Source organism: Chrysoperla carnea, chromosome 3, assembly GCF_905475395.1.
Source record: "Chrysoperla carnea chromosome 3, inChrCarn1.1, whole genome shotgun sequence".
Classification (NCBI taxonomy): domain Eukaryota; kingdom Metazoa; phylum Arthropoda; class Insecta; order Neuroptera; family Chrysopidae; genus Chrysoperla; species Chrysoperla carnea.
In genome coordinates this window covers 73,809,981-73,824,226 of record NC_058339.1, presented here as the reverse complement: position 1 = coordinate 73,824,226, position 14,246 = coordinate 73,809,981, and the positions used below count along the sequence as shown (strand labels likewise).

Genomic DNA, 14,246 nt, shown 5'->3' with positions numbered 1-14,246 from the left:
CACAAAAAAACAACAAAAACCCATACAATAAACAAACCATTATTACTTTTTAGAATTACCATTTTTTTAAAAATGGGTTAAAAACATTAATAAAACTGACAGACTGAGGTTACGTGTTTTTGTTATAACATTTTACTCTAAAAACATACATACATGCAGACTGACCTTTAAAAAGTGGGAATGAGTTTAAAGTGTGAAAATAAAATATTGTTAACCATCCTTTTCCTCCATTCCCACTTGTGGATGGAGAGAGACGTACATCATACCAACGATGGTATAATTAATCTTATTTTTAAATATTACGAAAAAATATGTGTATATAGAGTGGCTTTTTAAGTTGACATACTTATGCTTGAAACTCGAAAAATAACTTTTTAAGCGAAAAATGCTGTGTGTGTAGGCGCACATCTTACGGAAACAATAAAATCTTTCCCTAGCTACCTAGCTTTTCAAGCTCAATGAAACAAGTAACATTTTTTGTTCGAAACATTTTTTCGCAAACCGTACAGCTTAGACAAAAGCGGACTGAAGAGCGACCATCAGACGCCATATTGTGGAAAGAATGTATGTGTGTTCCTATGTGGCACACGAGAGACTAAATGAATGAGAAGAGAATGAATTTGTCCTAACCTTGCGAGTGCTACTGAAAATATGGCAGTAATTAAAATTCAATGATGGCGACCACCAGATGCCATATTGTGATAAGAAATGTGTTCCTATGTATCGCAATAGAGACCAAACGCGTATTTCGATTTCGATAATTCTTACGCCAAATATTTGGTTTTAACCTTGCGAGTGCTACTGAAATATGGCAACAATGAAAATTCAATATGGCGAACATCAGACAAATATGGCGACCAATATGTCAAGTGGGGTATAATCGAATAGTTATTAAATAGACAAATCAACTAACGTAATAATCATTAAAGTCAGTTTACGAATTTGGTCTCAAAGGACCAAATATACATACATACTTAAGCCGAAAAATAAAAGTCGAAAAACTATGGTGAGTGGGGATATCGTTTAATAAATATTTGAAAATCTAAAAAGAGTAAATAAAAGAAATTATTTAAAAAATCAAAAAACCCGACTGACTTAAATATAAACTGAAAAGAAAAAAACCTGTCTAGCAGCATACAAAGCGACTTTAACAATCAGGACCCATTAAAATCATCACCGGCTCAAATATTCCCAATAATGGGTCCCGACTGTTAATGAGTCGGTATGTAAACTGCTGGACTTGGATTTTTTTTCGTTTGTATTTAACTCAGTCGGGTTTTTGATTTTTTTAATAATTTTTTTAATTATTTTTTAAACTATAATTTATTAGCTCCAGTGAATGATTTTTCCAGATCACTCTGTAGAAAATGTATTAGTAATATAAACAAAGTAATTAAAAAAGAATTCGTCTCAATACTTCATAGCTGTTTCATAGCTTATAGTTAGCTAATAAATGAGGTAAAATAATAAAATTCGTTGAATACATATCTGTATCGTCTGCTCTAATATATCTAAAGCTTCAACAGCACTCTCTACATATACATATCCAATTTCCCTCATCAACACAAAAACGTTAACGTTTGTGTGTGAATTGGATGGATGCGAAGTAGAGAATTAGCTACTTACAAACAACTGTGCGAATATAAGCGTATACAAATGTAGAAAATATATTCATAGAATATGCAAACATTAATTAGCAAAACAGATTCATTTCCATGCAATGTGTTTGGATATTGAGTGTTTTGTGAGGAACGAAGGTGGAGAGTTCATTACTGACAACAAAAAAGCTACCAACACATGTTCAATTTACTTGACATGACCGTGGTATCGATAAATTTTATCAACTATTGATTTTTTCTATATCAAAAGTAATAAATTTTTGTATTTATTACTAGCTTAAATTATACTCTTAATGGATATTGAATTTATAAAAAAATAATTACAGTTGCTATCTTAAAAAAAATGTCAGTACCGTGTCTGTCAATACCATGTGAAAAACATAATTAATGAGGCTTTTATTGTTATAATAAAATAGAGTGCCATAATTTTCTTATTTTTTTAAGTAAATTAATTCTGCTTTCAATATTTTACGAACTATTTATAGACAAACACATACAAACCATAGCCTAGCATTGTACAAACAGATTTACCGTTTCTATTTTTCATTCATTTTCTAGGTGAAATTATGTGATTCTGCATTCTATTTTCTATCTTATTTTCTTCTATTACATTATATTTTCTCATACTTTTCATGAATTTCAATTGAGACGACAAAACAGAAAAAACTGCTAGCTAGCCAAAGATTTACTTTATTTTTTCAGCTTTATTCAGTTACATTTTTTGTTCAAAATTGTTCATCGCCAGTTTGAGTGGTGTGACTACGATATATTGTAAATATTTACGTATTAATCAATAAAATTTGTTCGTTTAAAAATATGTGAATGAACTTTGCAATCTTTTTTTTTTCATAATAATATAACCATACAAATTTTGAAATCCAAACAAATTTTCATTGCCTTAAGTTAAAAATTGGATACCATTTGGATAACAAAGTAGAATAAAAAAATGAATTAACGTAGCTGGGATTCGACATGCGCCCGTTCGTTTGAAGTTGGATTTTTAATTACTACTCCATTTTATCGTTGAGATTTCTATAAATATTCTAAGATGATATTATTATAGTAATAAAGATCGATCTTTTATCCTAGTGATACTGTTCAGGATTGCCCCGAGAAAATAGCACCATCAAATACGAATTTTCATAAAATGCTGATTAGATTCGTTTGTCCATCATTTGTCCACGTTTATCTACCCAAGATATTTCTTTAAGAAACCCGTCAAAATAAAGTTATGACAAAAATAAAATTTTACTCCAGCATTCCCAAATGTAAACTCAAGAAAAAAATCTAAAACGGAAGGCTAAAAAAATTGGAAAAATTGGAATAATCTTTAATTAGTTACAATAGCTTCTTTGATCTTTTCTTGTTCATATAGAAACACACTCATACAAAAAAAACTGAGTAACCCACGCTGATAATATTCCGCTAGTACGAGCAAATATGAATGGTATGATGATACCTTTATATTTTTATTAATTAAAAATAATCATTAATTAACTTCAATACAAAACTTTATACAGATTTCTGTAATAACGTATCACAATTGTATTGAATGTCCGATGTATACATAACATGTTTTTCAATTTTGTGTACAAGATATTATCATTTTTTTAATCATGTTATGTATATCAAGGTATATTAATTTTTCTTTTCATGAAACGAACAAAATACGTGTTTACAAAATCACTTAAATTGTCCATTTCCGTTTGTCTGTCGGTCTGTCTGTCTGCACAGACCGATAACTCAAAACGAAACGATAGCTCAAAAACGTAAATATCAAGCTGAAATTTTTAGAGCGTACTTATGACGTATAAAGTGAGTTTGAGTTCGTAGGATCTATCTTGTACATCGTTAAGGCGCAATTCCACTAAGGCAACACTAGGCGACATGTCGCTCGTAATTTGTTGTCAAGTGTTGCTTATTGTAGACGTGCGACAAAATTAAATTTTTATCCAGATTCCATGTTGCTTGCTACAAGTCGCACCGATCTGTTCACTGTTGGATAGACGACGACACTATTCAACTTGTAGCTTGCGGTAAGGAGACATATTTTTTGTCGCTTTGTGATCCCTCTGTCTCTATTGACAGTCAATGTGTCGCATGCTGTATGTTGACTTAGTGGAATTGCGCCTTTAGACGTAGAACATAAGTAAAATAATATAAAAGTAGAATATTAAAAATGTTTCTTATAAATAAATAACAACTTTTATTTGAAACATTTATTCCTATACATCGCAATTTTCTCGTGAGGGCTCAAATTAGGACAAAATTTTGGTGTCCGTTTTCTCCAAAATTATAAAAGATAGGCAATTGAAAATTTGCAGTTAGCTTCGAATAGTAGTTTTATAAAAGGTTCTCAAAAAAAATAAAATAACAATTCGAAATTTCGAAAACCACAATATTGTGATATTCTCGAATCGAATTAATTATTTTCCAAGTATGCTTCTTATACAGTAAGTTAGGATTAAATAAATGTATTATTGATTTTGCAACAGGTTTTTTTCTGTTTGTTTATTATTACAAAAGCTAATTAAAGTATAATATTATATGTAATGTAGTCTCCAAACTTGTTATAAAATTACCGGTAATTGTAAATACATTAGGGAATGTAAAATAGCTATTACATTTCCTATTTTAATAAAATAGACAAAATCCACACTTTGTGGAAATAATGTCATATACACTACAGTTCTATGCAAGTACAGTGTGATTTAAACATTACTGTTAAGCTATTTAATGCTTTATCTTTGGAAACAACGATAGATTTTATAATCGAAAACAGATCAAGTGATTATTTTAATTAAGGTAGTACCAGCATGAAATCACTTTTCGACAGATTTGGCCGAATTTTTTTTCTCGGGTTTATAATAGCTTTATTTATGAATTCCTAAAATTTCATAATTTTTGACCGTTTAGATCGCGAGATATTTAAAGACAAAGTTCGCGATTTTGAGGGTCATGTCCCATTTAAAGCATGTAAAATGTCCGGTCTCTCCAACTATTTTTTATGATATTATTATATATTGAAGAAAAAGTAGAAAAAAATGTTTATACAATACAATTCTAAAAAAAAAATTTAGAAATTAATTTTCACTTTCGAGATATTAATTTTGACGTAAATTGATCGAAATTGGGACGTTGGCATAATTATTTCCCATTTTAAACGGTCAAAATTTCTGAAACTTTGGGAATTAATAGTAAGCATTATTAAATTCTTAAATTTAATTTTTCGTTAAATTCTGTCGAAAAAAAAATTGTACCATTGCTTTAACATAGAAACTGCAAATACCATGCTGGAAATACCTTAAAGTAACTAAGGACTTTTTTTGAGAAGATTATGGATTTTTTGGGATAAAAGTCGTGTCCAAATATCATATAAAACATGTCCGGAATAGAAAATTGGTAAGTGTTCAGGTATTGAAGCTAGATAATTACTACACAACTTTGAAAGTCTTAAAAAAACAAAATAACAGCGAAGGATTCAAATTCTAATAATAAAGAAAAAAATTAATACGAAAAAATTCATTTCATTTTATCAAAATGGTCCAGAAACTTTGGAGACATGTCTATAAAATGTAGGAAAACGTCTCTTTGTTTAAGTAAATGATTTTAGCTCGTTTTCTAAAATGTACTCTTACTTACCATTCATATAAATTTTGATTATTAAAGTACGTTTTCCTTAAAATATAAAAAATACAATGATATTCACAATTTTTTCATGTTACGTAAGTCATCAGTCTAGAGTCGAGCATATTTAGACCTTAAATTCAGTAGAAAAAAAACTGAATGTTTTTGCCTTTTTGTATTATTTTATGTGTTTAGAATAGACTCTTTTTTGAAGTTATAAATAATGTGATTTTATCTCTATATATTATAATTGGGAAAGTAAGCATGTTTGTTTGTTTGTTACGCTTTCACACTAAAACTAGCTAATAGCTTTTAATGAAACTGTACAACAATATTGCTCATACGTCAGAATAACACATGAGCTATAATTTATAAAGATATATTAATAAAATTAATAAAGTTTTAATAAAAAATTAAAAATTAATTGAATTTGATATTAAGTACCATAAATTACAGATTCCTGTAAAAGTAGTCATTTGGCATTACCATAAATTACAGATTTCTGTAAAAATAGTCAATATATAATATTTCACGGCCATCTTTTCTGATATACTCATATTTGATATTTTACCTGTGTAAAACAATCCTTACCATAATTTCGAGTGTTATAGAAAGGAGATAAGCAAAAGCAATCTTTATCAATCTTTACTTTTAAACCCAGTGAAGCGGGTGTTTATCACTAGTAAGTAAGAAGATTAACCTCTAAAATCTAAAAGCTAAAAAAACGCGTTAAATTTTTGCAGATTTATTTGGCTTATTATATGGTTTGGGAATTGTCGACTAACACAGGTATATAAGTATACTATTAAAATACATTTAAGAAAAACTTAAACGCGTATTCCTGGATATGTGGTTTTACAAAACGGATCCCACGAATAAGAAGGAAATTGTATGTGGTTTCATTAAATTCGTCAGCATTCAACGTAGCCAATAGTCTAGGTCAGAGGTTCTGAAACTTATTTTGTATACCGCCTACTTCGAGAATCAATTAATTTGACATCCCCCCTGCAAGCATGTAGCGCCCACAAAGATGCGTTATCACCCACTTTGAGAAAGGCAGTCCTAGGTCAATATCATTGATAAAATCTAGCTTATGTTATACTGATGGAAACTTGAACGTATTCCTATAATTTTCAAACAACATTGTATTTCAATTTCATAAAATATATTTTTGTTCCGTTGTGTTTGCTTGCATAGATATGAAACTTAAGCTTTTAAGACGACATAATCTCGTATATTTCATCGCGTTTGTTCATTCATTCATTACTCGAGATCCGTTTCTCCAACTAACATTTATCCCTCTCCTACCCGCTCCCTTTATTCCTTTAAGCCGTATTTTATATTTCTACAGAGAAAAAGTAGAATTTTTCTATTTTTTTATTTTTACGTACTAATTCGAATTTTTAAAGCATATGGTGACTTTTTTCATGTGCGGAATAAATTTCATTAAACTTATTCTACAATATAAAAGATTGCCATTATTTGTAAAGAAAATTTTATGAATCAATTTAAGGAAAATGCTTGCTGTACCTGTTAAAAGAGAGTGACGATTGGATTATTAAGTTTTAAGGAATCTTCGAATTTTTTACTATTCATTAACATATTTCTTCTGAAATCTTCTGTCAATTCAATCTGAATCTGTCAGCACTCGCGTTATGAGCATTTTGCTCACGCTCCATTTATAAGAAAACTTTTATTTTTCAAATAGTATATGCGGATGAAGTTTTTCCAATCTTCATATAATTTTATCTATTTTCAAATTATGACTTATTCAGATTTTTCCATCCAGTCTACAGTTTTAAAAAATATATGTTTTTCAAGTTCTTGACAAATTGTGAGAATTTCTCTCATCACGAGAGTAAAGGTGTTATTACAAAATATTAACATTGCGACCTGTTCGTGTACTTAAGTTAGTTTAATATAAGTCGCACTCAGTAAATTAAAAAAAACTTATGATGGAAATATTATCAAATAAGTTAAAATGAATTTAAGTATTAAGTAAAATATTTCCACTCTCAAAAATCATTCATTAATCACGTAATCAAAATATTTTTAATTAGCTAATGCATAATAAAATAAATTTATATAAAAATTATGTAGAGGTTATGATTTACAAAGTTAAAGAATATTAACGCGTGGCAGGAATGTTCTCGGGTTAAAATTAATCAATCCGCTTTCGTAAAATAGAAAATTTTATTTGTCTGGATGCTAAAATTAAAAATAAATAATTTTTCAAAGATATTAAAAAAGTAATTAAGGTGATTATTGAAAGGTTAATTCGATGATTTCAAATATATATTAAGAGGTATTTAATAGGAGACAATATATATTTACAGGCGTCATATCATTTATTAATTATAATAAACAGGTGTTTTAATTTAAAATTGAAAATAATCATATTATTACTCAGGTATTAAATTAATGTTCATTGAATCTATTCAAATTAAAATTAAATATTTTAAAGACTTTCAGGTGAGATTTCTTAGCATTGTATATACAGTTTTCACTTTATTATATTATAAATATAATAAAGTATTGCGATCGAAAAAAAAAATTGATATCGGGCTTTCAACGGAAATACACATTTTGAGGGTCCCTGATTAAAAAAAAAGGGGTTTTTAAAAAATGTCGGTATGTCTATTACCAAGCTGGAGCCTTCAATTTTCAACCGATTTTTCTCAAACTCGGTTCATAGGTTCAGATTGGTCATAATTCCAGACGATTTTTTCATTTTTTCCCTAGGCCTATTTTCAAGGGTACTTACCTCTAGGCCAAGACAGGATTTTTGGGGTTTTCTCAAAAACGGCTCTAACGATTTTGATTAAACTTGGCACAAGGCTAAACCTTAAGGTGTTCCTAAGATTGGTATAAGCCACATATCCACTAGGCTCCCACCCTAGGGAAATCCTTTCTAAATACAGGAAAATGGGATTTTCTGAGGAGAGGCTGAGGGGACAGCAGTGAAACATCGTATCAGGATTTATATCGACAAGGTCCTAAGTTTGATATTTTACCCATAAGACTCAATGTGGAATATGTTCTTTTTTTTTTTGAAGCAAGCATTTAATTATTTAAATAATCGGACAATACCCCCCCCCCTAAATTTTTAATAATTGATTTACACTTAGTCCAAGCTCATATAAAAAAATATCAAGCCTATTTATCCAAAATTGTCCTGGTGCTCGGACATTCTTAATGATTTAAAAAGTTATTCCGCGGTGGAAGCGATGGGAAATAAACATGATCATTTAAAAGAATTACGTACAACGTAATCGTTAATAGCATCAACGATTAAAAAATCTTCATATTTCCTTCTTATGTAGTTTTTGTTTTTAAATTTAAAAAGTTTTCTACACAGATAAGTATTTTTAAGTAACTTAAATGTAATTTTTTATTTTTATTTTTTTTTCATGTTATTTACTTTCCCATTAACAGTATATACTGAATGTTGTCACTACATTTTGTTAATTTAAAAAACTGTAACTCCAGTAAATAACTTTTTTTTTTTAACAAAAAATGTTTAAAAACAATAATTATTAAATAAACTCGTTGGCCGAACTGACTTGAAAAACTCCCTCGTTGAAGCAAGCGGGAGAAAGGTTGAACCCCGTAACACTGTTTTGTTGAAAAAAAAATTACATAATAAAAGTTAATAAAAATAAGCTATGGTGTGTGTATGGCCTTTAGAAAATTGTTGGGTGAATAGATGTATAGCTTAGGCAGGAATTAATCTGGGCCTAGGTTTTTACTATCAATGAAAAGCTCAGGCTACTCCATAACTGGTAATCGTCAGATGAACACTTTAAATTAGAAAGTTGTCATTCATTAAAAACTTACTTTTTTTGTTCGAAACGTTTTTCCGAAAACCGTACAGTTTAGGAAAAAACGGACTGAAAAGTTTTACCCAAAATTGTTTTTCGTATCAAAATTGTTATTTCTTATAATTGTTTTTGCAAATCCTCTCTTAGAAAACAATTTTTCCAATGAAAGTGGTTCTTTTTTCAATAAAGATCTTTTTTGTTAAAATTCCCGTCTAAGTTTGTGAGATTTTAATTGAAACTGAATCTCACATTTTCCGAATCGAACCCGGACCCCTTAGATGCATGCCAAGCTCCTAAGCAAATTCTGTACGAGCTTTACCATCAAAGTGAAAAACCATTTTTGTTCAAATTGAATGAAGAAACTCCCAAAAAGAAAAATTTTTGCTATCAAGTAATTCTAATTCTAATATAAAATGATCTAATTTAAAATTTCTGTCTTAGTTTGTGAGATTTTAATTGAAACTGAATCTCACATTTTCCGAATCGAACCCGGACCTCTTAGATACATGCCAAGCTCCTAAGCCAATTCGTCTATACGAGCTGTACCATCAAAGTCTCTCGATTATAATAATACTTTTAAAAATCGGTGCCTTGAGCTAGTATGACTGAATTGGCTAATGTGGCATTTATCAAAGAGGTCCGGATTTGACTTCTGGCGCGAGAGTATTATTGTAAATTCTCTTTAATTAACATCATTAAATTGTTCGTTTTGTCAATTTTCAGGATAACAAAATAACTCTTGTATCAAAAAACTAAAAAATATAATATAATGCTGTGTTGTAACTTTAATTAAAAATGAGTCAGTCAGTCATGGAGTCAGTGAAGCTATGTTGTTGTTGACTCCTCTGTAAGTCAATGAGGCAGGAGGAGCAGTTGCACTAGGCTCTCCTGTTGTTGTTTTTCATATATTTTTTTTCTATGTTATATTTTTTATAATTATATAAAAATTATTTTATTATTATACAAAAAAATATATATAAATGTGAAAAATATACATACAAACAAAAACTTTAATGGGCGATTATAAATTTCATGGAAATTTTTGAACACTTATACCTTCAGCTTGCGGTCATAAATGAGAGACGTGTTGTTTTGGGTAGAAAATAGTCGGTAAATAATCGGTGGAAGCAATTGGAAGATTAAGTGCTGCTTAAAATCTTATAAAATAGAAGATCGGACAAAATTTTTTATCACTTCAGATGAATAATTCTCACTTCACAAATAGAAAAGTGAAGTTGATTTAAAAAAATCTTTACTAATATGCAATAAGACGAAGAGGAAAATCCCCACTAATGAGGTCATACGTGGGTATTTCCATAGAGATTACATATAAAGCTTTTTTTTACTAAAAGGAGATGGGCAATCTTCGAATGCAAAAACTTCTTCCAATAATTTCGATTTTAAATTTTGTCATGGTATCAAATCTAGTTTTACATTTATATGGCCAATGCGATATCAGGATAATTCCCTGTTTCTATGCGAATCATTTTTTAGTAGACAATACAAGGTGGTAAATTTATTATTCAAGATTCCAATAAGTTCTTTGTATTATTAAAGTAATTTACAAAAATACAAAAAGTAAGACGAAAAGTAAAAATACATTTTTTCGATATCTGGAGTTATTTTCGAAATATCGAAAATTGAAAATTTTGTTTAACTAGTTAGCTTTCGATATTTCGAAAACCGAGGTAAGTATCGAAAAATTTTATTCGTATTTTTCATCTACATTGATACATGGATGACATGTTATAAATAAAGGTACAAATAATTTCAACCTTAAATCTAAAATTTCCTTGGTGCTCGTACTACCATAAGATGTGAACCTCTAAGAAGACACTCAAAAGTTTTTTATCTTAGTTTATTAAAACGTTTTTAAAACGTTGCGTCCATCGGTATGTCGGTATGTCTGTTACCAAGCTGGAGCCTTCAATTTTCAACCGATTTTCCCAAACTCGGTACATAGGTTCAATTTGGTCATAATTCCAGACGATTTTTTCAGTTTTTCCCTATGTCTTTTTTCAAGAGTACTTCCCTCTAGACCAAAACAGGATTTTTGGGGGTTTTTTCAAAAACTGCTCTAACAATTTCGATTAAACTGGGCACAAGGCTAGACCTTAAGGTGTTCCTTTTGTTATAAATTTTGTTATCCTAGCATTGGTATAAGCCACATATCCGGGAAAATTCGAGGAGGCCCGAACCCAAGGAAAAACTTTTCCAAATACGGGATAATGGGATTTTCTAGGGAGAGGCTGGGGGACAGCAGTGAAACTTCGTTACGAGGTTTATATCAACAAGGTCCTAGGTTTGATATAACTCCCCTCTGGGGCGTCAAAAGTGGTCAAATCAACCCTACCCAAAATTGATCAAATATTATTTAAAATGTCTCTTTAATTAAGTAACTTTTGTAACTTGGTAATCTTTGCTTAACCTCACCCTTACCAAAATACATCCTTCTGAATATTATAATTAATCCAATAAACACCTAAGCCTGTCCCTTATTACCGTATGATTCCAAATATATCGCTTCCTAAACAAATAAAACTTAATTAAGCCAAATTAGGGAAGTTAAGAAACTGAAGCTTTTCCTTGTTTTTAAATAATTCTTACAATTGGCTGCTTTCAATAAAAATATTACAAGAATGATATATCAATTTTATAATATAATAAAGTCTTGTCCGATGTTTCGGACCGTTTATTCAGATATAGCCTCAATATATTATGTTACAGAATGATACCTCACAGCGATTTAGAAATTGTACTTCTAAATCACATAATTTAGTATTTTAAAAGGTGTTTCATTTAATTCATATTTTGAATCATTCCCTATATTATAATAAATGTATAAAAATTTGTATAATACAAAAGCTTTATTTATGATTTTATTCTGTTTTTGTTAGATTGCTTGTACAGACTTGTTTGTTAGTTTGTATGTTTTAATTGTAAACAAACAGTAAATGCATCCAGGTACAAATGTTACCTAGATGTACAGACGCACAGACCGTACAGACTAAAAACAACAGGATATGCATCTACAATACCTGTAAACTATTTAAATAGATTATACAATTATTTAAAACTAGATTGATACCCGCCCGCTTCACTGGACTTAAAAGTAAAAAACCACAGCTTTATAGCCCCCACCCTCTCTTGATATACATAGTTTTGAATTTGGTTAAATGTAAAATAGTCATAAATCATTGAGTATATCAGAATAGTTGGTCATGATTTGTTTGACATTTACTATTTTAAATTTGTACAGAATTCTTTAATTTATGGGTCAAAATGGTGATCATAGAACCGCTCCATCTATAATCATCATTTTGAACCATAAATTAAAGATTTTGGTGTCAAATTAAATTAAATTTTTTTTTATTTTTTTAAATATATCTTTATAAATTATAGTTCATGTGTTATTCTAAAATATCAGCTATATTGCTGTACAGTTTCATTAAAAACCATTCGCTAGTTTTAGCGTGAAAACGTAACAAACAAACAAACATACTTACTTTCACATTTATAATATATATGGATTGTAAATATGTACAGACAATTAATAAAATGGTGAAAGTTAGGATTAATACAAGAGATCATTACAGAAAACTTTTATTTTAATAATTTGTATGCATTATTGGTAACTTTTTAAACGGTAAGATTGACGGTACTAGAACTTTATTAAACCAATAGCCGTGCTCGCACAATTTAACCCGATGTTTTTTAAAACAAAAGTTTTTCATTAAAATCAATGTTTAATTTTCCTCTGAGGTAATTATTTGGAATTTAACATATTTTCAAAGTTTCCTATTGCAGTTGACATATGCTTCGAACTAGATAAATAAATTTAATCAAGGAAAATGCTTCAAATAAAAAATGTTAGTTTCAAGGGCACACATCTTATACCGGCAGCGAATTCGATCTAAGTTTTTAGGTTCAATTAAAACCTTACTCTGATTCATAACTGACAAACATTAGATGAACTCTTTAAATTAGAAAATTGTCTTTATAAACATGCATAAATTTTTTGTTTGAAACATTTTTTGTAAACCGAATAATATAGTCAGTAATTGATAGCAAAATTCTAGCTTTTTGTGTCATTCCATTTGAAAAAAATGGTTTTTATAGAAAAACAAACCACTTTTATTGGATTGATTGATACTTTCTTTTCGAAGGGTATTTAGATTTCGCAGAAGAGTATTTAGATTTCGTATAAATATAGTTATTTTGCTACAAATATAATAAATTTTGTTACTTTCTTATAAATAACCACAAATATTTTTTAATTTTTGAGTATAAAAAATAATAAATATTGTTGTTTTGATACAATAAACAAGAAATTACGGAAGCGTGAATGGCTTACGATCAATTTATGAGAAAGTCGCTACAATAGCTTATTTTTTAAATGTGTACTACCCACAAGTATAAAACCAACTTTTAAAAAGCCACTAGTTCATTTTCACCAAGTGCACTTGTGGTATTATGGAAACGAATCTTTTTGAAGATGTTGGTATTTTGTCATGTGCAGATTTCTAATTATAACGTCATAATAAGCATTTAATAATACTGTTTAGGTTGGAAATTAGAAATGTGCAGATGCAAAAGAAAAACATTAACGATTAAAGTATTATATTTTTTAAATAATACTAGAGAAAATTTTTAACTAACTACATAAGACAAATTATAAACATTATCATGTTATTATTAAATCCGGACAAATAATTATTAATAATTCCAGACAGTTTCGATAGTTTCTAATTAAAGGTTCGTTTCCATAATGTTCGTTTTTCAAAAAGGTTCGTTTCCATAATAGCACAAATCACAAGTGCACTTGCTTTTTTTTCTTTACAAAACAAAAAACAAATTTTGTTTAGTTTGTTACTTTTTAAATGTAGTTCTTAAATGGTGGCGCAATTAACTGATGTAACATATCAATTCTTATATGTACGATGTATTTACTTGCTCTTCCATCATTTATTTAAGAGAAATAAAACTTTTTCTTAAGTTTATAGAAATTCTTAGAATTGCTCTTGAACCAAGGTGTCTCAAAATTATATAAAAAAATCTGGTAATGATAGTTTTTAATAATAAGACCCGTTTGAATGAGAATGAAATATTTGAGGGAAGAAAAGTGAGATAAACTTTCCTTGCTTATAGTGTTGAACTTATTTTATTAGTTTTTGGCACT

The 14,246-nt window shown here is 29.0% G+C and overlaps 1 protein-coding gene across 1 annotated transcript in view; it reads right to left on the bottom strand.

Moving 5' to 3' along the window:
• The window catches only part of LOC123295199 (Down syndrome cell adhesion molecule-like protein Dscam2), a 193,479-nt gene that overhangs the window by 94,758 nt on the left and 84,475 nt on the right, over positions 1-14,246 (bottom strand). The gene's annotated exons all lie outside the window — the stretch shown is intronic.